The 22,364-nt window shown below is 46.6% G+C and overlaps 1 protein-coding gene across 1 annotated transcript in view; it reads right to left on the bottom strand.

The window, feature by feature from the left end:
• Positions 1–21,733, bottom strand: part of ARHGAP17 (Rho GTPase activating protein 17) — a 72,668-nt gene extending 50,935 nt beyond the window's left edge. Inside the window, exon 1 of the mRNA XM_012731861.1 lies at positions 21,716–21,733. The gene's annotated coding sequence lies outside the window, so the exon portion shown is untranslated. The remainder of the gene's footprint in view (positions 1–21,715) is intronic.
• Between the last annotated feature and the right edge of the window lie 631 nt (positions 21,734–22,364).

Genomic DNA, 22,364 nt, shown 5'->3' with positions numbered 1-22,364 from the left:
ATCTAAGTGTCACTGATGCGCCGGCAAGGGAGCAGTGCCGGGGGGCGGGGGGGGCTGAGGGTCAGGGCACTGGTGCAGGAGCCCGGCGCTCTTGGGCAGCCACGACGTCAAGGCTCCATCTCCTCAGTGAGGGTAGGGTTCACCAAGTGCCAACTATTCTGAGAATGACAACAAATAACAACCACCTTCAGATATAGCCCAGCAATCAGTTTTAGCTGAGGACGACCTTTCCATAGTTATCAAGTTGTTCTAGCTTCTTCTGGAAGAAGTTATGGCTGCACCCAGACAAAAAGCTGTGTCAAACTTCCAGCCTGAGCAGGGTAGGCTGTTTAGGGAAAACAAAGGGTTGATTGTGGTAACACGCGGGGGCTGGAATGCGAGGTGAGCCAGGGTGGCCCTTTCAAAGGACCCAGCCTTAAGCTGCTGGGCCTCACAACCCAAGCAGTAAGGCTGTGAAGGTGCCAGCACCCATGGTGCTCACCTGCACTTTTATGGAGGACTATAGAACTCGAATTAGAAGCCACCTGAGGACAGACTTAGGTATTAGGTCTTCATCCATCCAGTCACTATTTATGGGGCTCTGTCTAAATGTCAAATCGGTGCAGGAAGAAAGGAGTGCACTGAAGCCCTGTTTGCATCCTTGGGAGCTAAGTGGAAAGACAGAGATCTAAGTGGTAAGCTTGGTTCAGAGTTCTGGGGGCTGAGAGAAGAGTGAGCCAGGAAACGCTGGGAAGCGGCAGGTGGGCTTCAGGTCATTCTGACCCCAGGAACCTAGCGCCAGGACTTGGGAGATCTGGGAACAGGGGCCACCAGGGTCACCGACGGCAGGCGACAATGGGGAGGCAACAAGTTGAGTTTTAGGATTTAGTTCCAGTAGCAGAGTACAGGATGAGGCGGGGAGAAGGCCCAAGGACCTCGGCAGCATCAGGGCCAGACAGGAACACACACTCAGGCCCCCACAGCCCCCTCCTGGACAACTGGGAGCTGTTATGTTAACAGGAACATCGTGGCAGAATCACTGACTGTAAACAATCAACTCAACACATCCTCCAGAGCTAAGAAAAACTTGTAAAATATGAAGCTCTCTTTGGTCAAGAAACACAGAAACTAGAATTCATGCATCATAAGCTACTTACCAGATTTCCAATATTAAAAAAAGTTAAAGTAATACTTTGCACTGTGCATTCTTTCATGAAAGCTCTTTTACTATGCTGTTTCATTTTCTTATATTACATGTATTCTCGGGGAGCAATTTTTCTTATCCTTATTTTGTGGGTGTGGAAACAAAGGCAGGCACCCATTAAGCTAACTACATGATGTGCACTGAGGTGTTTGGATCCTGACGAAGGCAGCGATTTCAAGGTCACTGAGCAAAAATGAGCTTCTCAACTGCTTTTCATGCTAGCTGCTGGCCTGTGGCCACCACAAACTAACCATTTGATCTAAAAATATGTGCCTTGATCTTCCCACCTCTAGTTTTATTTATATGTGCATCAACAATCTCAACAACTTTTAAGAGACTACAATAAAACAGCGCACCAGAGAAAACTGTGAAAACTTCAAAACTGTTCGCCACAAACACTAAGAGGCTGTTATCTATGTGGACAATAAACTGTTGTACGTTTTTTAAAGGCCTATAACACTAAGAATCTGGCTAACTGTAGGCCCTCTATGTTTCATCACAGATGTTGGCCCGAAAGTTCCATGACTAGTGTGGGGCACAAGCTGAAGGGAAAAAAATATGCACCTGGAAAACTGGGCGAGGCTGCTTTGGAGGGATGACGGCTAGATTCTGGGTGGAGAACACCATAAATCTTCACTTGGCCTTTTCTAAAGGTTAAAGAAAAGTGTTCCAACACCAAGATGGATGGGTGAAGGAATGCTGGAGATGACTCAAGAGGAAAATGGATTTTTTTTTTAAAGGAGGCTTTTTCTCACAAGACTGTTGAGAACAGTGAACTGTGGCCTGCATGGACTACGCAGACCCCACATCCAGCTGCCACCGCTGCCTGTGCACTCCACCACTGGCCTCCCATCTGATTAGTCACTGGGAAAACATTTGTTGGGTTCCTTTCCATGCGCCACGGCCGCGGTGAGTCAGAGCAGGGGCCTGCGCTGACTGAGCTGAGGGACTATCGAGGAAACTGATTCCCCTGCAGGGTGAGAGGGTGAGTGCTCTGGGGGGAGGCACAGGTTGCTCCCTGACAGGACGGCAGGGCGTAGTCCCCACCACAGTCAGTGTCCAGGGAACGCCTGCCATGGGCCTGGCACTGTTCCAGGTACTTGGCAAGAGTTCACTGCTTGGAATTTCACAACTCCACAGAGCAAGTGTTGCCTCCATATTCTAGAGGGAGGAAGTCGAGGCACAGAGAGGGGAAGTGACTGGCCCAATATCTCACAGCCAGGCTCTGAATCAGGGCAATTTGCATCACAGCTCCTATTCTTGACTTCTGTCTCTTGGATGCTTTACATGTATGAGGTAGCTATGAGAGCACACCCATTACTATTCCCATTTTAGAAATAAGATATCCAAGCACTGAAAAGTTAATTGCCAAAGGTTACAGAGGGCATACACTACAACTGAGGATACCAGGAAGGTTTTCTGAAACCAGTGAAGGCTTTTTTTTTTTTTTAAGATTTATTTATTTGTGCATACAGAACTGGGGTACAGACCAGAGGCTCAGGGGCGGCGAGAGGCTTCACCAGAGACAGAGTGGGGAGCAGAACAGGCAGATGGAGGAAGTACACTGCTGAGGGGAGCAGTGGGCGGGTCAGGAGAGGTCTGCCACACCATGTGGTCACCTCCGGGGCAGGTGGGAATCGAACTCATGCGGAAGCGGCTTTAGATTCTCAGTGCTGTGCTTTACCCACTGCGCCACCAGGGAGGCCCGGCTTTAGTTTCTTAGTGCTGTGCTTTAACCCGTTGCGCCACCAGGGAGGGCCAGAAACCAGTGAAGGCTTTTGAGACCTAATAGAAGAGTTGTAGTGAGAAGTTTGGATGTTGGAAAGCAGAAGGGCACAGTGAGGCAGAACAGAGCAAGAGAGAGAGCCCGAGAAGGACACAGATGTGGAGGTGAGACAGGGATCAGTAGCAGGTCAGGTGCATGTGGCCTGCTGATGTCTGAGGGCCGATTAGGACTACTGAGAAAGCTCAGCAGAAGGCAGTGGCAATCTCACTGAGCAGAAGGCAGTGGCAATCTCCCAGTGAGGGAAAGGGCAGGAGGCTGAGACACAAGGCCCCCAGCAAGGACATCCGGAGCCTGATGAAGAGCGATGGTAGAATTTGAGAAATCCTGTAGGACTTCAGGCCTCGGGATGTGAGCCAGGCGGTGGTCCTGCCCCACAGGGAGGGGCAAGAGCCCTGGGAAAAGCTCTCTTGGTGCAGGTGCTCTGGCTACTCATATTCCAGGGTTAGCTGGAGAATTGCAATAAACCAGACCTGCAACAGGGAGATTTTACTGCCACCCTCAAGTCAGTTGAAGGCTGCAATAAAACAAATGTACAAGAGCAACCATAAAGCCAGACTCGTGCAAGCAAGGACTAGATCAACCTTCATGCTCACGGGAGTGGCTGGTGGAAGAGATATGCCACTCAGAGCTTCTGCCCACACCTGGTATTCGATCACAACAACCACCCAACTCCAGAGACTAGGACACATTATCAAGCCAGAACACAGTGCTGACAGGCTGCAGTGTGTTGGAGTGGTCTTGCAGTTTTATTTTTTTAACAACTATGATAAGTACATTAAAGGGTCTGGTAGAAAAGGTGGACACCAATGTGTGGATAAATGAAGTTTCAGCAAGTGTGGGGACTGACACAAACTATCCAAACTAAAATACAAAGAGGCAAAACTGGGACAGAGTATCTGAGAGCCAAGGGACAACAGCAAACAGTCTGTCACCCATGTAACCCCAATACCGGAGGGAAAAGAGAGAGAGCTTAGGAGAGAAGAAACACTGCTGAACGTATGGCTGGGAAGTTTCTGAGCTTAAGGAGCAACATCCAGCCCGGCTGACTTGTCACCAGAAACACTGGGGCAGTTGACAGTGGAATGCCAGCTTTAAAGTGCTGGGAACAAAGAGTCAACTTCAAAATGAAAGTATTCCTCAAAAATGAAGGCAAAATAAAAAACATTTTGGGGGGAGACAAAGGTTAAAGAGTTCATCCCCTGAAGTCCTCACACAGTAGTGTGTCGGGGCTGAGGGTGAGAGGGGAACCCTTCGGCCTGTGGCGTCTACGGAGCAGCAGCCTGGGTAGGGAAAACTCCGGGGTAGGGTGGCGAGCAGCTTTCATTGCCCAAGTCAACTCCGATTAGTCATGGCGAGCTGCGTGGCCAAAGGCTGCCTGGGAGGCTGTATCCAAACTCCCTGAGAGAGGGAGAGAGAGCCAGACAGCTGGACAGGGACAGAGAGGGGCAGGAGGATGCGCAGAGCCTGAGAGTTCTGAGCCTGGCTACATGCCACGCCGTAACCTTCACTGTGCAGACAGGTCAGCCACAATGAAATGTTAGCACTTTCATCTACTTTCTAGTAAAGTATTAGGACAGTTTCACATAAAAGGGAGAGCTAATTCTCAGTTTTCAGATTTGAACCTCTTAACGTCTCTGAAGTCTTAAAAGATCAAGAGTAAGTTTTGGCTGTGAGTCTGCTGGATAATTTAGAATTAACTATTTCTTAACCTTGGCACTGTTGGCATTTTGGTCTAGACAAATTCTTGGGGGCGCGGGTGGCGGGCTAAGCACTGCAGAGTGATGAGCAGCATCCCTAGCTCTCGGCACACGTGGAAGTCAGAGGCAATGTTCCCCCCTTACCCCAAGGGTGTCATCCCAAGCTGGAGATATCGCTAAGCTGGTATGTATGCGTGCGTGTGTGTGTGAGACAGAGAGAGAGAGTGGGCACGGGTGCATGTGTACACACACAAAATTAAGCATTGTTTGGTAAGTGGACAGAATATGATGTCCAGAAAAGGCAAAAACAAAAACAAAAAAACAGGTAGTCCTTCTGTGTAAGGTTAATGCTTGTTTATTGTAATGGGACAGGGGTTTGAAAAAAGAGGAGGATGCACCTTAGGTTTTGTGATGGCCTAGCAAACAACGCCTTTGTTTTAATTAGTTCTATTTCTGACCATGTGAATTTGGAAGGAGTTCCATATACTGGAAAATGAAAGAACATAAAATCTTGCTTTAGTTCTTACCTACAGACTATTTCTTTTTTGCCCTCTGAGACTTGCTATGAATTAGTTGTAATAGCCTATTTTTTAATTTCCAAAAGTCTCTATTTTAATAACCTTTTTTCTTAATAGGTGCTAAAAGCCTTACTGAGGAATTTCCTCACGCGCTACTGTCCTGCCCTGGATAGGGGATAAACAACATCGCACTTGCATTAGTCCATGGGGCTACTTCCCAATAAGTCACCTGGGGCTTCTCTGAATGGCTTTCAGTACCATATATATATATTTATATAATATAAAAGTTTATTTTTACATCCTTTTGTGCATTTTTCCATCTCAGTTGTAATCCCCTTGGGCATCCCATCACCAAATCACCCAAGCGCGATCACCAAAAACCAGTGCATTTCCCTCCCCCCACTGTTTCTGATATCATTCCCCACTCCACCCCCATATATTGTCTCTGGTATATAACTGTTCATTACTATTATTATTATTATTATTATTATTATTGTTTTCTTGCCTGGTATGTTATACTCTTGCTATGAGTGAAACCATTCAGTATTTTTCCTTTTCTTTGACTTATTTCACTAAGCATGATGTTCTCTAGTTCCATCCATGTTGCTGCAAAGGACATGTGTTTCTTTTTTTTTGGTTGCTGAGTAATATTCCATTGAGTATATGTACCACATCTTTTTAATCCAGTCACCCATTTTTGGACATTTGGGCTGTTTCCATGTCTTTCCAATTGTAAATAATGCAGCAATAAACATGGGGGTACAGGTATCTTCTTCAATCAGTGTTTTGTGTCTTTTGGGTAGATACCTAGGAGTGGGATTGCTGGGTCGTAGGAAAGCTCCATGTTTAGCAGTTTGAGGAACCTCCAAACAGTCTTCCATAGTGGTTGTACTAGTTTGCATTCCCACCAGCAGTGCAGGAGAGTTCCTTTTTCTCCACATCCTCGCCAACATTTGTTGTTGCTAGTTGTTTGAAGATGTGCCATTCTCACTGGGGTGAGGTGGTATCTCATTGTGGTTTTAACTTGCATCTCCCTTATTAGAAGTGATGTTGAACATTTTTTCATATGCTTCTTGGCCATCTGCATTTCATCCTTGGAGAAGTGTCTTTGTAGCTCATCTCCCCATTTGCTGATGGGGTTGTTCACATTATTTTTGTTGAGTTTCATCAGCTCTTTTTATAACTGTGATCAATCCTTTATCACTAGTTTTGTGTGAGAAATTTTTTTCCCAATCAGTGGGCTGTCTGTTTGTCTTTTGTAATGTCTCTTTTGCTGTACAGAAGCTCTTTAACTTGATATAGTCTCATCTATTTATCCTTCTTCTCAGTACCATATACTTTAATTTCCAAGAATTTTAAAATATGTCTTCTCTAACATTTCATTGGGCTTATGTGGAGAGAGGAAATAAACACACGTGTATAGTCAACCGTTTTAAACGAACAGTTCCTCTCCTGATCTGAGAAGTTTCCTGCCATGGACAGTGTTAATTTGCTGTGCTCTGACAGGTTATAGTGATCACTGTCTTCCTAAGGGATTAGCCAAAATGCCAAACAGAATAACTGAGGTGATAGCAGGAAGAGCGTAATCAGAATAGAGCGTTTCAAACCAGCAAGGAAATGTCCATGGCATTCCTGGGCAAATTTAGCATCTCTCATATCTGAGTATCATTTAGACAGGATGCTGGTCTTAACACAAACACTCATATACTAGTGAGGACATCTTGTACCAGCATATCTTCTTTGCCAATTTTTTAAGATTTATTTATTTATTCATACAGAACTGGGGTATAGGCCAGAGATGTGGAGGGTGAGAGGATTCACCAGAGACAGAGTGGGGAGCAGAACAGGCAGATCAACGAAGTACACTGCTGAGGGGAGCAGCGGGCGGGTCAGGAGAGGTCTGCCCCGCCATATGGATCTCCTCTAGGGCAGGCGGGAATCGAACTCATGCTGAAGTGGCCTAAGCTTCTTAGTGCTGTGCTTTAACCCACTGCGCCACCAGGGAGGGCCCCTTCTTTGCCAATTTTAACTCTGAAGGCAGAACAGGAAACTACTCAGCCAGGTATGAGAAAAGGGGCCCAGTGATGTGTTGGAAGCGGTGGCTGGATGTAGTGGGGAGACGGAGGCTGGAGCAGCTTCCTGGGCGTCAAAGCCAGCCCACTGCCAGAAAGCTGTAGCTACAGCAGATTACTTCCTGCCTCTGTGTTACCATCAGGAAAGAGGCAGGCGTTAAGAATATCTAAAGGATATCTTGAAAGGATTGGGAAAATATATGCAAAGGGCTAATTCCTAGAAAGCGCAAAAAGTGGTTTTTGATGTTATGATCTAAGTGGGTAAGAGACTCGCTTAACTCTTTGACATCAAACAAGTTGCTGCATGTCCTGTATCTCCCTCTTCTCACCTGGGAAAGAGAGTAGGTAGGGAGCTCATGAGCCAGGACACAACTGGCATGGGTATAGTGACCGTGGACAGCAAGCATCCAAGTGAATGTCGGCTACCATTATTACAATTGTTTATTTTCAAATTAATGTTTTGAATACAATTATTATTTAGAAATTGCAAATGATCATTTTTTTGGGGGGGGGCCACAGTGAAGAAACTGGGTAAGGGCAAAGACACAACAGAGGAGGCAGAAGAGCCAAGGAGAAGGTTGTGGGAGATCCGAGTGGGAAAGGAGCAGGTGAGAAGCAGGGGACAGAGAGTGACAGCAAGCATCACCAGTAGGACTTGGGACTTGATGTGAATAGGGAGCAAGAAGGAAGAGCCAAGAACCATCACCAAGATTATCTGAGTGAGTGGTTGGATAATAAAGCTGTCACCTATAGAGAAAGCTAGGGAAGATGAGGGTGAGGCCGGTGAGGTCACCTCTAAATGCTGGGCTGAAGGGACCTGTTGAAGGTTCAGGGGGAGAGGTCCAGCATGACTTGGCTCCATGGTTCTGAAGCACAGAAGACACATCTTCTGTAGAGATTGAGAGCACGCTGTCGTTTAGCTTGACTTGGGCAGGGGGTGGGGGCTCACTCAGAATGCAAAGACGTGCAGGACATGGAATGAAGCCTGGGGACATCATGGAAGAGGCGCCACAGCAGGGAACAGTGAGGAGACCCCGGGGAGCCGGAGGAAGCCACGGGGTCAGTGATGGAAGGAGGTCTACAAATGCAAACTGTGGCAGGGGACAGCAAGCTGAGGAAAATGGTTCCCTGAAGCCAAGATGAGGATGTCACTGGGAGAGGAGGAAGCCAAGGCACATGCAGAAAGAAGGAAGCTGAGGAAACCCAAACACTGTCAGCACCCAAGAAGAAAATGCCAGCGAGAGCAGGAGACACCGACTGTGCAGAAAAAGACCCGGGAGTGGTCCTGAGGGGGTGGGGGGAGAACTGCTCTGGCTGGTCTGGCCTCCTAGAGGGCAGGCTGCTGTTGCCCCCAGAGAGGGAGAATCATGATTGTCAGGAGGACAGATAACTGTGAGCCTCAGGGGCCAGGAAGTGGTGGCAGCATCCAGTTTTTTTTCTGGAAATTAGGAGGTAGGTCATCTGAGGAGAGTGGATGTATGAGAAGGAGGGTGGAGTAAGTTGGAGAAAAGTGAAAGTCTGGCCAAAGCACTTAGGAAAATGGGATAGGAAAGTTAGCCAAGGCTTGGAAGGCAGTACTGGAGGCCCAGCTGAGTCGAAGGCCACAGACATTTGGCAGCCCCAGCCTGTACAATCTTTCTGAGGCACGCCCTTCATCCCAGGTGGAGGGGAGAAGCAGCCAGGTGATTTATTCTGCAGAACAGGTGAACATAAAGGGCAGTGGGCAGTTTGACAGTGATGTCAGAAAGTGACATGTTGACACAACCGAATTCAAAGGAAGATGGGCCTGAGGAACTGTGTGCAAGGACTCCGAAAGGACAAGACTCCATCAGATGCTGGACAGAATTGGGGCTGCAATTTTGGAAGTGGTTATCGAACCGAACATTACAAGTTTCTTTCTGGAAAAGAATGCCAGTGGACACCCTTGTGGAAGGAAAGGACACCGCTCACCTTGCCCAAGACAGCAACATTATTATTTTGAATTGGGACATTATTTTGAAGTTGGCCAATTTGTGGGAAATGTAGCCTCAAAGCTTTGTTCTTCTTAGAGTACCGTTAACTTGGAGATAATATATTCAAAGTGCTACTCTGCATACAGTCCTCATGTTTACTCATCAACTATACTGCTCCGTGAGCCTTCTGTTCTTGGAGTTTGGCTCTGAGAGTGTTGTTTCCCACGTGCTAAGAGAGCTTTCTGCCATAGGGATATTAATCCTCTCTGTGGCTCCTTTCACTTTTTTTCCAGTTTGTCATTTTATTTGTTGAAGAGCCTTAACAAATATTTTATGAATACTTACCATCACTTCCCTGGCTCCCTTGTCATCCTTTTAAATCTGATCTATGACAAACAGGTTCAGTTACTGTGGTTAAATCTGTAAGTTATCCTTTATTGTTCATTCTCCCCACAACTGTGCCACATAATGAAGTGCTAGCCATATTTTCTTGTTTATTTTAGTTTTATATCTCTGTGTATTTTACACGAAACTCTTAATCCATTTGGAGTTTATTCTGTATGTGGCAGGCGACGAGGTAAAATCTAACCTGTTTCCCCAGTACCAACCTGCCGCCTCACCCTGCTTCCTCCCTATGTGTGAGGCTCCTGATCACCCACTGCCTCCTTAAGCCTCCCAGGCTTCTTGTTGCCCAGGAACAGAAACCCTGTTGGCAAGTGTGGGAACACAGAGGGGAGTGTCCAAGTGAGAGAGGAGGCAGCACAGACGGGAATCTCAGCTCCTCAGACTCAAGCCCAGCTCACGTGTTGCTACTTTCCAACTTCCCTAGAACAGTTTCAGCCTTTTGAAGCCCTCACCTGAAAGCCTCGCAAACTAACTGAATTACACCAAAAGAACCAATTATTGAGGGAAAGGAATTTGACGTGATCATTCAATCTCATCAAGAGAACCAAAGAAGTGTCTTGAATGAAAATGCTTCCACACGCCTTGAGTGGACTTTTGGAGAACAGCAGAACACACACACACACACACACACACACACACACACACACACACAGAAATGTGTGACGGGCACATCTGTGAACAGTGTCTCTAAGAGACTACTGCACAGCCTGGGAGCTGCAGTTGCGTGCCTGTCCAGTGACTGACTGGCAGGCGTGTGAGCTGCCAGCCAAACAGACAGGTGCTCTGTAATCCTGGGGTTCCTGCCCATGGGTTATTTGAAGATGTCTTTGAAGCCCATAAAATTATACACAAATTCGTGTGCCTGGCTGCACATAGTACAGTTCTGGGGAGAGGGTTATTAGGACTTCCATCTAGACCTACAGGGACAGGGCTTCTAGCCCTAAAGTCTGCTCTAAGATGCAAAGACTACAATTTCCATTGCCTTGTGACCTGCTAACCACTTCTTCTTTACAAGTTCTATTAATGCGTTGCCAAGTACGCCCCATTTAAACTCCTCTTATGATTTCTCAACATTCTCTTCCAATGCCTTCCTCAGTCTAAGTGCATTACAGTGCTTTCTCCATGTACCTGGAGGACCACAAATTCAGTATTCTGCCCTTACGATCACCTGCCAATTTCATGACTAAAATACACAATAAAGGCTCAACTATTAGACATACTAAAGGGTGCATGACTTGAAAAAGTGTTTGTTGATTCCCACTGGTAACTATTTAGATTAGGACATTTACATTTTAGTAGGTCTTAAACATTCCTCACCATGGTTCTGGAATGCCTAATAAGGGTGTAATCACATGGCTTTTTGACATTATTATTATAAACAATTCTATCGTTACATATTATTTTAGAGACTCTAGCCAATAAAATAAGGTATGAAAAACAGTCATTGAAGTGAATAACAGAAACATAACACAGATAGTATTACAGACATAGACATTCAAAGAGGCAACAAAACTATCAGTTGTAACTAGCTTAATAAATTAACACACACAAAGGACAGCGTCACCTATGTTTACCAACTAGTGAGGTACTATTCTCACTACCAACACCAGCTCAATACTTAGGAAGCACATAAAAGTGTTATGTGTATAGACATGTGCCATGTTGGTGTTGTAAATAAAGCATTTCTCCCCAGGATTCAGTTTGCAGATTTACTAGACCATAAATGCCTGGGAGCTAATTTTTGTATCCTCAGGACCTAACCCCCAGCGGGCACCCAATACATACTATCTGAATGAATGGGCTACAAGCCACTCAAAATCTTTAGTGAAACTTTCTAAGAAGCAGACATGATACAAAAAATTGTTTGTACAAAAACAGAGAAATAACCGAAAAAGAAAAGGTGAAAACACTAGCTCTCCAATTTTAAAACATGTTACAATCAGCAGTGTCATGATACCAACATGTCACGATGTCAACAGTGGTACTGGTGCACACACACCCCGCCCCCCAGCTATAAATCAATGGAGGAGAAAGTCAACAATATCAAAGTAGATACAATAATTATATGTTCTTAAAAAGAGAAGCATTTTCAAACAGTGGAAAGTGAAGAATCATGGTACTTCCTATTTCAGTCAATAACATTCACCAACAACCAAATCTCTTCAGCATTTCCCTTTCTCTTTTCTTTATCCCAAACATCATGGTATCAAATATTTTTCTTCAACTCAGTCTCCAATGTTGCTATCTAAACACTGGCTCAGCACCTCTCTCTTACTTCTCCTATTACAAGACTTGCCATCTACTTTCTTTTTACCTTCTCCTCCTCCCCCTCCCTCCATAACCCTAAGTATCACTAGAGCTGTCTTTCTAAAGCACCAGTTTAACTTTCTCAAGCTTACACTCATGAGGCCTCTCTGAATTCTACTACAGCAGTCCCAAACCATGCCCCCCAAAACTGTCAGATAAGAAGCTTTTCTAATAATGGTCTCCCACAGATAAGAGCTAAAGCCAGTCAATTCTGCCTGTCTCCACAGGTAGAGCCTTATACTTTAGTTCTGCCATTTGGGGTTGTTTGTAAGAATATTTAAATTCTAGATGTCTAAAACTGAGATTATTATTGAATGAGGTTACTTAAGAGGTGGTAGGAGCTGAACAAATATAATGAAAATGAAAGAAATTAAACATTGTCCTGTGAGAAATGATGCCTCTGGAGCTTTTCAATGTATAACAGAATTGTCTAGTTAGGAGAAAGGTGGCCATCCGTTTATATTAGGCAAAAGAAAGAGAACTCCAGCATGTCTCAAAGGTACTGTAGGTATTGCAGTTCCAGTATTCTGGTTCCCCAGTGCATGTAAAGGCTAGGTTTACCCAGTACTGTAGTCTATGATAAAGTATGCAAATACCATTACTCTAAAAAAGCAACGTATGTACCTAATTAAATGTGTAAAAGACACGAGAAGTGAGCTCCTGGCCCTCTCTGGTAGTGCAACGGGTTAAAGCTCAGCACTACGAAGCCAGCCGCACCACTGCAGCACCAGTTCAATCCCCGGCCAGGGAGTGACCCACATGGCGCAGCAGACTACTTCTGTCACGCCCACGGCTCCCCTCAGCAGTGTACTTCTGTCAATCCGCCTGTTCTACTCACCACTCTGTCTCTGGCAAATCCTCCCACTGCCCCCACCTCTGGCCTGTACCCGTTCTTGTATGCATAAATAAAATCTTTTAAAAAAATCACCTCATACCTTAAAAAAAAAAAATAAAGACGACGTGAGCTCCTGCCTCTGGGAGAGGCGTGCCCAAACCTCGGCCCATGCAGTACTGCCTTGAACCTCCCATTTGTAAGAAACACAGTAACTGCAAAGGGCTATATACCATGGAGTTTGCCGGTAGTTGGTTTCAAAGGCTTGGAGAATCACTGTTCTCCTGCTGTGGGATGGAAATGCATGCAGGGGCTGGTGAATTTAAGCACCGCCATCACTCAAGACTTGCGAACACACACAGCCCACACACAGCCCACACACAGCTACTGTCTAACTAGCTGATCTGAAAATGAGAGTGAAATAGTTTTGTGCACTGCTAAGAATCCAGTGATTGTCTTTTTCTAATTTGTAGACAATATTAAGTTAAAGGGTAAAGCTGGGGTTTGTGTGGGGTTCCCCTAAGAATGCTTCTCCCCTGCTGGACTTCTCTGTTGCCATGTCCACTACCTGCCTGCTGTGGAAGCGTCTCACCGCTGAGCCCCGAGCTGTGCCCATGCTCCCTGTCCTGGCACTCACCATTTGCAACACAGCAGAAAGGCTTTGGTGCCTGTCCCCAAGGGACAGCTGGGCTCCAAGGATTCAAGGACCCACTCCAGTCTTTGCATCTACAAGTATCCAATGACTGTATGAAATCCAAGCTGGTAGATTTAGCAATGATAGGTGACTTATACCTGACAGGTAGCAGGTCGGTGCTTAGATTTTCTGTGCAATTCTGGACATTTACATATTCAAATACTTGCATTCATTTGAAGTCCTATTTAGTCTACAACTTACGATATAAACAGTTTAGGAGGGATACATTTGGCTACCCACAGGGGGAAAACTGAGAAACTATAGAAGAAATGCTAATGAAACATTAAAGGAGAGATCAAATTGACTACCAGACCAAAAGGTATCTCTGATAAGGAAAAACAACCAAAAGGAAGAACTGTGGGAAAAGAGAAGTGAAAAGCATCTTAGGACCAGACCAAAGAACGCAGTCTACGCAGTTCACCAGTAAACTGTAATCAACACAGACTACCAAGACACAGGAAACAAGCCTCACAACCTGCAAGGCCGAGACAAATGAATATTGTTCTCTTATCATTTGCTACCAATAGGTTCTGCCTATTTAAAAGCAGTTATACAAATCACCAGGTCAGGTTTTCCACAGAATCTCCTTTATCTTGTGAAACCTGTACGGAAAGCTGCCCGGTCAAGCACACGCTCTCCGAGACTCCATCATGCATGGTTAAGTAACACCTCTGGGAACAAGAACGCTACCTGCTGTATTAGGATACTCGAGCAGATCACAGTGCGGCATTAATATTTCATACTCACACCTAAGGTCGGCGAGTATCGCACAGCCAGCTGCGCCCAGCTCCTCTGTGTGTCTGTCTCTGTTTCAAATTCCTGGGAATTGGTGATTTTTTAACCCCAGCCTCCAAAAACCGAAGTGGTAACTGAACAATAAAATTGACAACTGGAAACAACGAAACAACACAGAGCGCACGCAGGAAACACAGCTACAGGGACACAGCCACGTCCACCTTCGTGGGAAAAATGAAACAGACAGTAAGTATTTTGAAAGCCGTCACCTGCCAAGGCGATGGTGAGACAGGACCCTCCTGAGGCCACCCACGGTGACGTGTATCACACGTCATTGCCTTCCGTGCTGTAAACAATGCCACCACCGTCACTTTGGAAGGCAAAAGGACAGCTGCCCAAATATTAACTTCCTACAAAGGTGGTGACTGCACTCCAGGGATTCCACCAGGGAAAATACTTTAAGGGGGATGACTGTAATCATCATGTGGTGGGGGACATCAAATGGAAGTGGGGGACCAACATGTCACACAAAAGGGATAAAATGCAGCTCAAGGCCCTCCCTGGTGGCGCAGCGGGTTAAAGCACTGCACTGAGAAACTGAAGCCACTTCCGCATGAGTTCGATTCCCGCCTGCCCCGGAGGTGACCACATGGCGCGGCAGACCTCTCCTGACCCGCCCGCTGCTCCCCTCAGCAGTGTACTTCATCGATCTGCCTGTTCTGCTCCCCTTTCTGTCTCTGGTGAATCCTCTCACCCTCCGCATCTCTGGCCTGTACCCCAGTTCTGTATGAATAAATAAATAAATCTTTAAAAAAAAATGCAGCTCAAAGTCAGCAAAGCCAGCGGACAAACTGTGTTCCAATGGGGGTGGGGTGGGGGGGAGAGCTTGAACTAAGGTCACAGAAACTACAGTCACTGAGAGGTAAAGACCGAGGCACAGGAACTCAAGGGGCAGAACTGCCAGGTCGCAGTAAGAGCCCCGATACAGAGCGTGGTGGGGGGCAGGCGGGAGAGCCTCCAGGGGAGCAAGGAGGCGGGACAAGGAGTGTCTGGTGCACCAGGGCCCGGGCCAGCAGACTGCAGAGGAGCGAGAGTGTCAAGAACATGGAGGTGCAGGCCACTCACTGCTGTTACCTGCTCACCTCCACCACTGCAGTTTGTGGCTGCATTCCAGTAGCCTTTTTACAAAGCAGGTGGTGAGCAGGATTGGCTCAGCAGGCCAAAGTTTGCAGACCCACAGATTAGGGGACACAGGGAAAGAAAGCCGACTCGAGAATGTAGTTCATGAGTGGTGTTTTAGCAAGACATTTCAGTGGAGACATTTGAGACAAAGATCAATCTAGAAAATGAAGAGATGCCAGGGCTGGAGGTAAAATTTGATCGTCATCAGCCACCAGGCAATAGTTTTGGAGCTGAGATCACTCAGGGGAATAGACTGAAAAGAGAGGAGACCAAGGACCCTATACTTAATTTGGGGTTTTTATGCCCTTTCCAAGATAAAAACTTCAGTTTTCAGTTCATAAATGAAAGATTCCCATCATCCAGAGACTGATTCCATGTAGCACTAGAGGACAGCACTGGGTCGGCAGGTAGAAGCACATTTTGTCTCAAAAACAAGGCAATTTTTTTTTTAAACGAGGAGCTATTTTATGCTAAAAAAATACACAACATATATGTGAAGTATGATGAATAATGATAAAGCAAGTATCCTATCTCCATTTCAAGAGATACAGATTACCAAATCATCACTATCCAACTTTTCTTATCATAAAAATGAACTCTGAACTAGAGGTCAAAGCAGACAGACCAAGACCAGATAAAGCTTATAGATACGTTTTCTTTGGCCTGCACAGCGGTGGTTTTTTCATCTCTGCAACTGCCAACATTCAAAAACTAAGAAACTTCACATTAACTCAGCAGTCTGCAGTATCATTAAAAATGAGAACTGCAGCTCCCTGTGCCCATGTCTACCACGGCAGCTGATAGCCAGAGAGGGAGCAGCTCCCCGGTGAGCAGGTGCTCACCAGTTCACCCCCGACCCCACCCACCCCTGCTGCAGGATGCCCATCACTGCTCTCACTTATTACTTTCACCTGCCTTGCATTTGCGTTTATCACTTCTGCTTACAGAATATAATTGTGATTTCCAGCTTCTTGGAGTAGGAAACATTCCTTAAAGTTCAAAACAAAACACCACCACATAGTCACTAGGAACATTTTAAAAGTAAGACAAATCTACAATCCCTACGCCATCATTTTGAAATTTAAAAAACAGCATTTTTGGAAGTCACCTGGCAATAAACTTGACCAGAGCTATCATGAAGCTATTTGTAATCTGTATGTATCTCAATTAGTATGAAATAAATTATTTCATTACCTAGTGACATTTTGATTAAGTGCTGCTGCCCCAGACCTCATTTATTATTAAATAACACAATATGCCTACTTTTGCTCTTCTAAAATCTGAAAAATTCTAAATTATGAAACTCGTCTGGCCCCAAGGACTTGGATGAGAAAATGAACATACGTCCGAAGCAGAGAGAGCAGTGTAATGATATTTTTAAATGCATTTGTGCTTGATTAACTACAATAGCATCTACCTACACTGGGAAAAATAGAATGATGTCGCAAGACATCTACAGTCTGACGAGAACACGTGGAGCTCACAGCTCCCCGGACCCCCGCCCCAGCATGTCAGTCCCCGAGCATCTGCCAGGCTCACGCTGGGAACTCGGCCATGAGGGTGGTTCCATCTGAGAGTGATGCGCTGTCTTCACTTATAAGAATGATGCTATCTAGACACATCCTTTTAGGGCGTTTTCTCTTTTTCTGCAGTGGTTTCATTCACCTTTAAATGCCCTGCTTGATATTCTAAGGTCTTACAACATGTTAAGAACGTAAGGTCACGGAAGACTGGATTCAGAAGAAGCTGCAAAGAGGCGGGATTTCTTTCCAGTCCTGCTCTAAGCAGAGAGCAGCAGGCATCTATTCAGACCAGAGCAAAGCCCAAATATACAGCTCTGAGTGCCTCTACTTTTCTGGACAGAGGAAATCAGTGGGAGCAGAATGAAGCAGTAGAGCAGGTGAGGAATGTGGCATGTTACAGCCAGCAAGGTAGGGACAAGATTGACAATGCCAGTTTTAGGAAGGGGTGTTGCATGGAAGAGACGAGATTGATCCCACGTGGCACCAGAGGACAGCTCGGGGTCGGCAGGTGGAAGCACACTTTCACTCAGCGTGAGGGTCCACACTACTCCTAAAAGCAAGGGGCTGCCTCCTGAGCGCTCTACTCCTAGGGAGGGGCTGCGAGGAGCAGAGCAGAATACCAGAAGCCAGGAGGGCCCGAGGGCTGACGAGCGCCCGGGTCCTGCTACTGGTGCCAGGGAGGAATGCCAGATACTGCCTGGTCTGCCAAGATTTTTGAAGAAGCTGGAGACCCAGGTTTTCACGTGAAAACGCCGCACTTAAACATGGGCCAGTGATCACAATCAATTGATCAATACTGAACAGGCGAAACCAATCACATGAGTGGCCTGCAGGCATGGCCTTCTCGCTGGTTTAGAGAATTCACACATGCAGACCTAGAGGGGTGAGACCAGGGCGTCTCATCTCAGCATTCTCCATGTTCGGGGCTGGGCAATTCTGTGTCTGAGTGGCCAGCCTGGGCACAGAGGGTGCGAGCAGTTCTGGGTTTTCCATTTCTCTCCCATTCCAAGGAAAGGCATGCGGCCCAGAAGCAATGCCCCCCCACCCCCCACCAAGTCATGCCAATCAGAAAGATCTCCAGTTGTTCCTTGAGGACACGCCACCCCAGGGAGAGTCACTAGGCTCTTAGCCTCCAGCAATTTTGTGAAAGCATCACCGCCACCTCAAACAAGGGGTCTCTCCCAGGAGAGAGAATGAAGTGCAGGCTGAGGGACACTCTAGAATCAGAAGTCTGGGTTTGAACCCACTGTTTTGTCATTTACGAGCTTGAGCAGTTTTGGGCTTCCTAACTGGGAGTTTTGGGCTTCCTAACTGCTAAAGCAAAAGTAGACGGCTCCTGTTGAGAAGGCGGAGAGGAAAGCACAGCACCTGGCACAGCAGCTTCACAGGCACCAAGGACGAATCCTGCCACGGCGAAGAGGCAGCCCAGGGCTGCAGAGCTAGGAGCCAAGTCCTGCCTTGGTGACTGAGTAACTGTGCAAACCAGGCAATTCATGCCTCCTCCTTTACAAAAAGGAGTGACGTTCGCCAGGAGGTGGGAGCCAGACAGGTGGTTTAACATGTCACCTTGTGAACCTAACCACTACAGAAATGCTGATCACTGTTACTTTCCAATCTTCTCAAGACTTCTGTAAAGGAAAGGATAAGCTTTTGGGCTGATCAAGAAGCCCAGAGAACTGAGAATGTAGTAACATCAGAGTAAGGTAAGGGGTCAGGGGAGGACACACTAACGACAAGGATCATACCTCTAGGGGTCCTTAGACACCAGCATTGCCAACAGGTGACCCATGGGCCAAATCTGGCCTCCTCGGACATATTTTATGTAGCCCCATGCAAGGTCGGGGTGGCTATATACTTTGAATTAAATGCCATCTAATTTTCATTAAAATCCAGACTTCAGGCTTTTCTCGAAAATTCCAAAGGGTGAGTCTTTCCTGGCCCCATAGTGAGACAAGCTCCCTCCAGATCTCCACAGACCACCCCTGCCCTAAGGTGACTCATTCAGAGGATGAGCCTGGCCGCTTTAGGCACTGGAGTTTGTAACCTTGGCTTATCTAAAGGCAACTATCTGGGAAAGCATTTGGACCTCCCGGGAGTTCTTCACTCCTGGCAGGGACCAACACCCCTGAGACACTCCCTGCCAGCGCCACACCTAGGCAATAAGCCCTCCCAGGGAGTCCTCAGAGTCCTGTTCTGGATGTTTCTACCTCCTTCCTCAAGCTCCTCACCCTGGTATATGTCTTCCTAGACTCAAGACCTCACCTTCCCCAAATCACCACCTGCATCCACTGGATGGATGATCAGCATCAAAGGTTTGCAAGAAACATCTTTGTCTTCAGCAGGGCTACAAAAGACATGACAGGTAGCGTTTGCCTCCCCACCACCCACCCCCGTTGAGGAACCCCTGGTCTCCTATGGGGAACCAGCAATCCCACACTCTCAAATCCATGTGGCTGGGTGGGATTGACTCTATTCTCATTTCTAGGAACAGGCATGTGATCCAGTCAGAGGCATTCAAAGTCACTCTGGGACTGGTGCAGTGACTGGCAGGAAAGTCTCCCCTGAGCCTGCCACCAGAGGACAGTGGAAGGAGAGGGGTCTCCCTCCCTGTAGACAGCTGCCTAACGAGCCGGCCCCTGGATCCAGCCCAGCCTGCGGAGAGACTACTTTTGGGATTCTTTGGGCTTCAAATGAGTTCATTAATTCCCATCACTGCTTAAAGAAGTTTGAAATGAGTTGTCTTGGCACCGAAAGAGAAATTTGCAAGAAGGGCTTGATGATAAAAAAAAAAAAAAAACCTCTGCTCACATTTTTCCTGATCGGGGTTTTTTTTTTTTTTTTTTTTTTTTGGTTATCTCCCTTCATCCATAAGAGTAAGGTTTGCTCTGTGCACTAGCTCTTCCTGCTTTCATGGTATATAGATATTTTTTTTACCTGCCTATCTCTTCTGCAGATCTACTGAGCTCCTTCAGGGCAGAAACTGTCACATTCTGATTCTCTAGTGCCTTGCACAATGGCACATAGTTTGGACTCCATCAGTGTCTGCAGAAAGCAGGAAGCAACACTAGGCGGGGAACAATAGGACAGTGGCATCCAAGCCCTCTTTGGGACCCCCAGTATCCCGAAACCCCTCTGACCCTGTGTCACACTAGCATCTTCTCACACAGATGCCTCCACCCACTGTAAGCAAATTGCATCATGAGAACTTGCTCCTTCCAGCAATTACTGACTCTCCCACATGTCCCTCCCATGGAACCTCTCTGTAGAGTTGCTCACGAGGTCCTCAGTCTGGGAGCGAAGACTTCCCTGCAAGGTGGTTTTCAGAACTCTATGAATTGAGAAGTGGGAAGCCAGGCCATTCACACACCTTCACTCAGTCACGGAGGGAGCGGGACTCCTTTGCCCTCTCTAGCCTTTGTCTTGACCCAAGTATACCCAGATTCCCACAACCATTTGCTTTGAGCAGTAGCAGTACTAGGCTCTCTCCTGCCTGCATTTTCCCTCCCTCTTCTTTTACAAATACTTAACTGGAAAAAATAAAAATAGTGCCAGGAAATCAGCAATACAGCAACAGACTCCCCAATAAAATGTTTTGACTTTGGATACATAATTGCCACACCCTTAATAGCACCATAATAGCTGTAGCTTCCACGGCATCAAGCAATAAAGATTTCAAACAGAGTCAAAGGTCAGGCCAGAATTACCAACCCTGGATGAATCACCATATATCTAGTTCACATGTGCCACACACTTGAGCCCACTCTACCTGGGTGATCCATTAAGACAGATTTACAACTGCTAAACAATATGTACTGATCACCTATCAGGTTATAGGAACCATAGCGGACTGGAGATCACAGGTGAATGAACCAACAAGGGCTGTCAAGGCGTTTAGAGGAATGGGGAACACTGACAAGAGCTAATTACATTATAGGGAAAGCTAGCGCTGAGCTGAGTGGAAGGGGGAGGGAGGGAGAGAGGGGCCACCTGTCTACTCTGGAGCATCAGGGAAAAGCTTCTATGGCCAGAGACCATTAGGGGAAACCTGAAGAATGAGTTGGAGGTAGCTTTAGAGCAGGTGCGGCGAGAGGCCTCGCAGAGCTCCTGGGAGCGCCAGGGAAAGGCTAATAAGTAAGCAGGCCTCTCCTGGAAACTGAAAGCAGACAAGCCTGGCTAGCAGTTGAGAGCCTGAGCGAGAAGAGGAAGCAGGGGCCAGAGACATCCTGAAGGGCTCTGTAGCTTCCAGAGTTTCAAAGAACTTCATTGGGGTTTTTGTTTGTTTGTTTTGTGTGTGTGTGTGTGTTTAAAGCAACATCCCTTTTCTGGTATAATATACAAATAGGCCTGCCTACATGACAGTTTGATGAAACAGCACCTTGCCACTCCCTAAACATTAATTCCACAGTGCAGGCTCAGAGGAGGAAAAAGGAGCGTTCTTGCTGGAAACTTAGCCCTCACTACTACTCTATCCACCCACCTCTCAGCACTATTTCTAGAATTTGCCTGCAAATAACAGAAAAGTGTGACCTTGCAGACTAAAGGGCAGGGATGAACTCTGGAAATAGGATAATAATGGTGAAGTACCTCTGAAAATTACATGATAAAACTAAGCAACAAGTTGAGGGAAATGAAACAGTAAAAAGCAAATTTAGAAAATTCAAGAGGAAGTAAAAGTATTTTCATACACACACAAAAAAAGAAGTATACCACATGCTCAGTCAAACCAAACTCCCCCTTTTACTTAACAGTTGAAAAAAGAAGCAAGAACTGTGAAAAAAATCACACTTCCATGAAGTCATGCAAGAATAAACAGTAAATCGGTACCGCACCGCTAATTACCCTGAAGACCTTGAACTGTCTGTTCCAGATAATACAGCGCATGACAATCACCTGCAGCAGCTCTCAAACCCACAAGTCATTCCTCTCCAAACTCTGTTCTATTCTGTCATTTCATAATCAATAAGGTTTCCCGTCAAAGGTTAAAACGGTACCAGAGAAACTCTGAGAAGCCTGTTTCCAAGCCCAAAGTGAGAAAGGCTTTTCTTGAAACAAGTTGTTTTTTCTTTCTTTGCCACAGGGCGTCTCCATAATCCTTTTCTCCCAATTCCAAATTTCTAAATGTCAGGAACTTGTAGCAGCTCAGGGAGAGCCCTGCTTCTGAGCGAGCACCACCTCTAAATTCCCTCAAAGGGCGTTCTGAAACTCGGCGAGCAGATCCAAATTGGTTTTAATAGCCCTTTACTGCTATTGCCAGCAGGCACTTGGAAGTGACGGGCTGGCAGCGAGCGGGGCCACCCGAAAAGCCTTAGGCACCCAGATGCCAGAGTTTCGGCCCAGGGGAGCTGCCGGCCCGACTGGTTCCGAGGCGGGCGGAAAGGAAGGTCGCGTCCGGTACCCGGAGGGCGATGCGGGCCGGGGCCGACGGCAGAGGGGACCCGAGCGGTGGGCGCGGAGGGAGGCGCGGCCCGGCCGGGCTGG

The sequence above is a fragment of the Condylura cristata genome, unplaced genomic scaffold, assembly GCF_000260355.1.
Source record: "Condylura cristata isolate star-nosed mole 26May11 unplaced genomic scaffold, ConCri1.0 scaffold00032, whole genome shotgun sequence".
Taxonomy (NCBI): domain Eukaryota; kingdom Metazoa; phylum Chordata; class Mammalia; order Eulipotyphla; family Talpidae; genus Condylura; species Condylura cristata.
The sequence above is the reverse complement of the archived record's forward strand: the minus strand, read 5'-3'. Positions and strand labels throughout refer to the sequence as shown.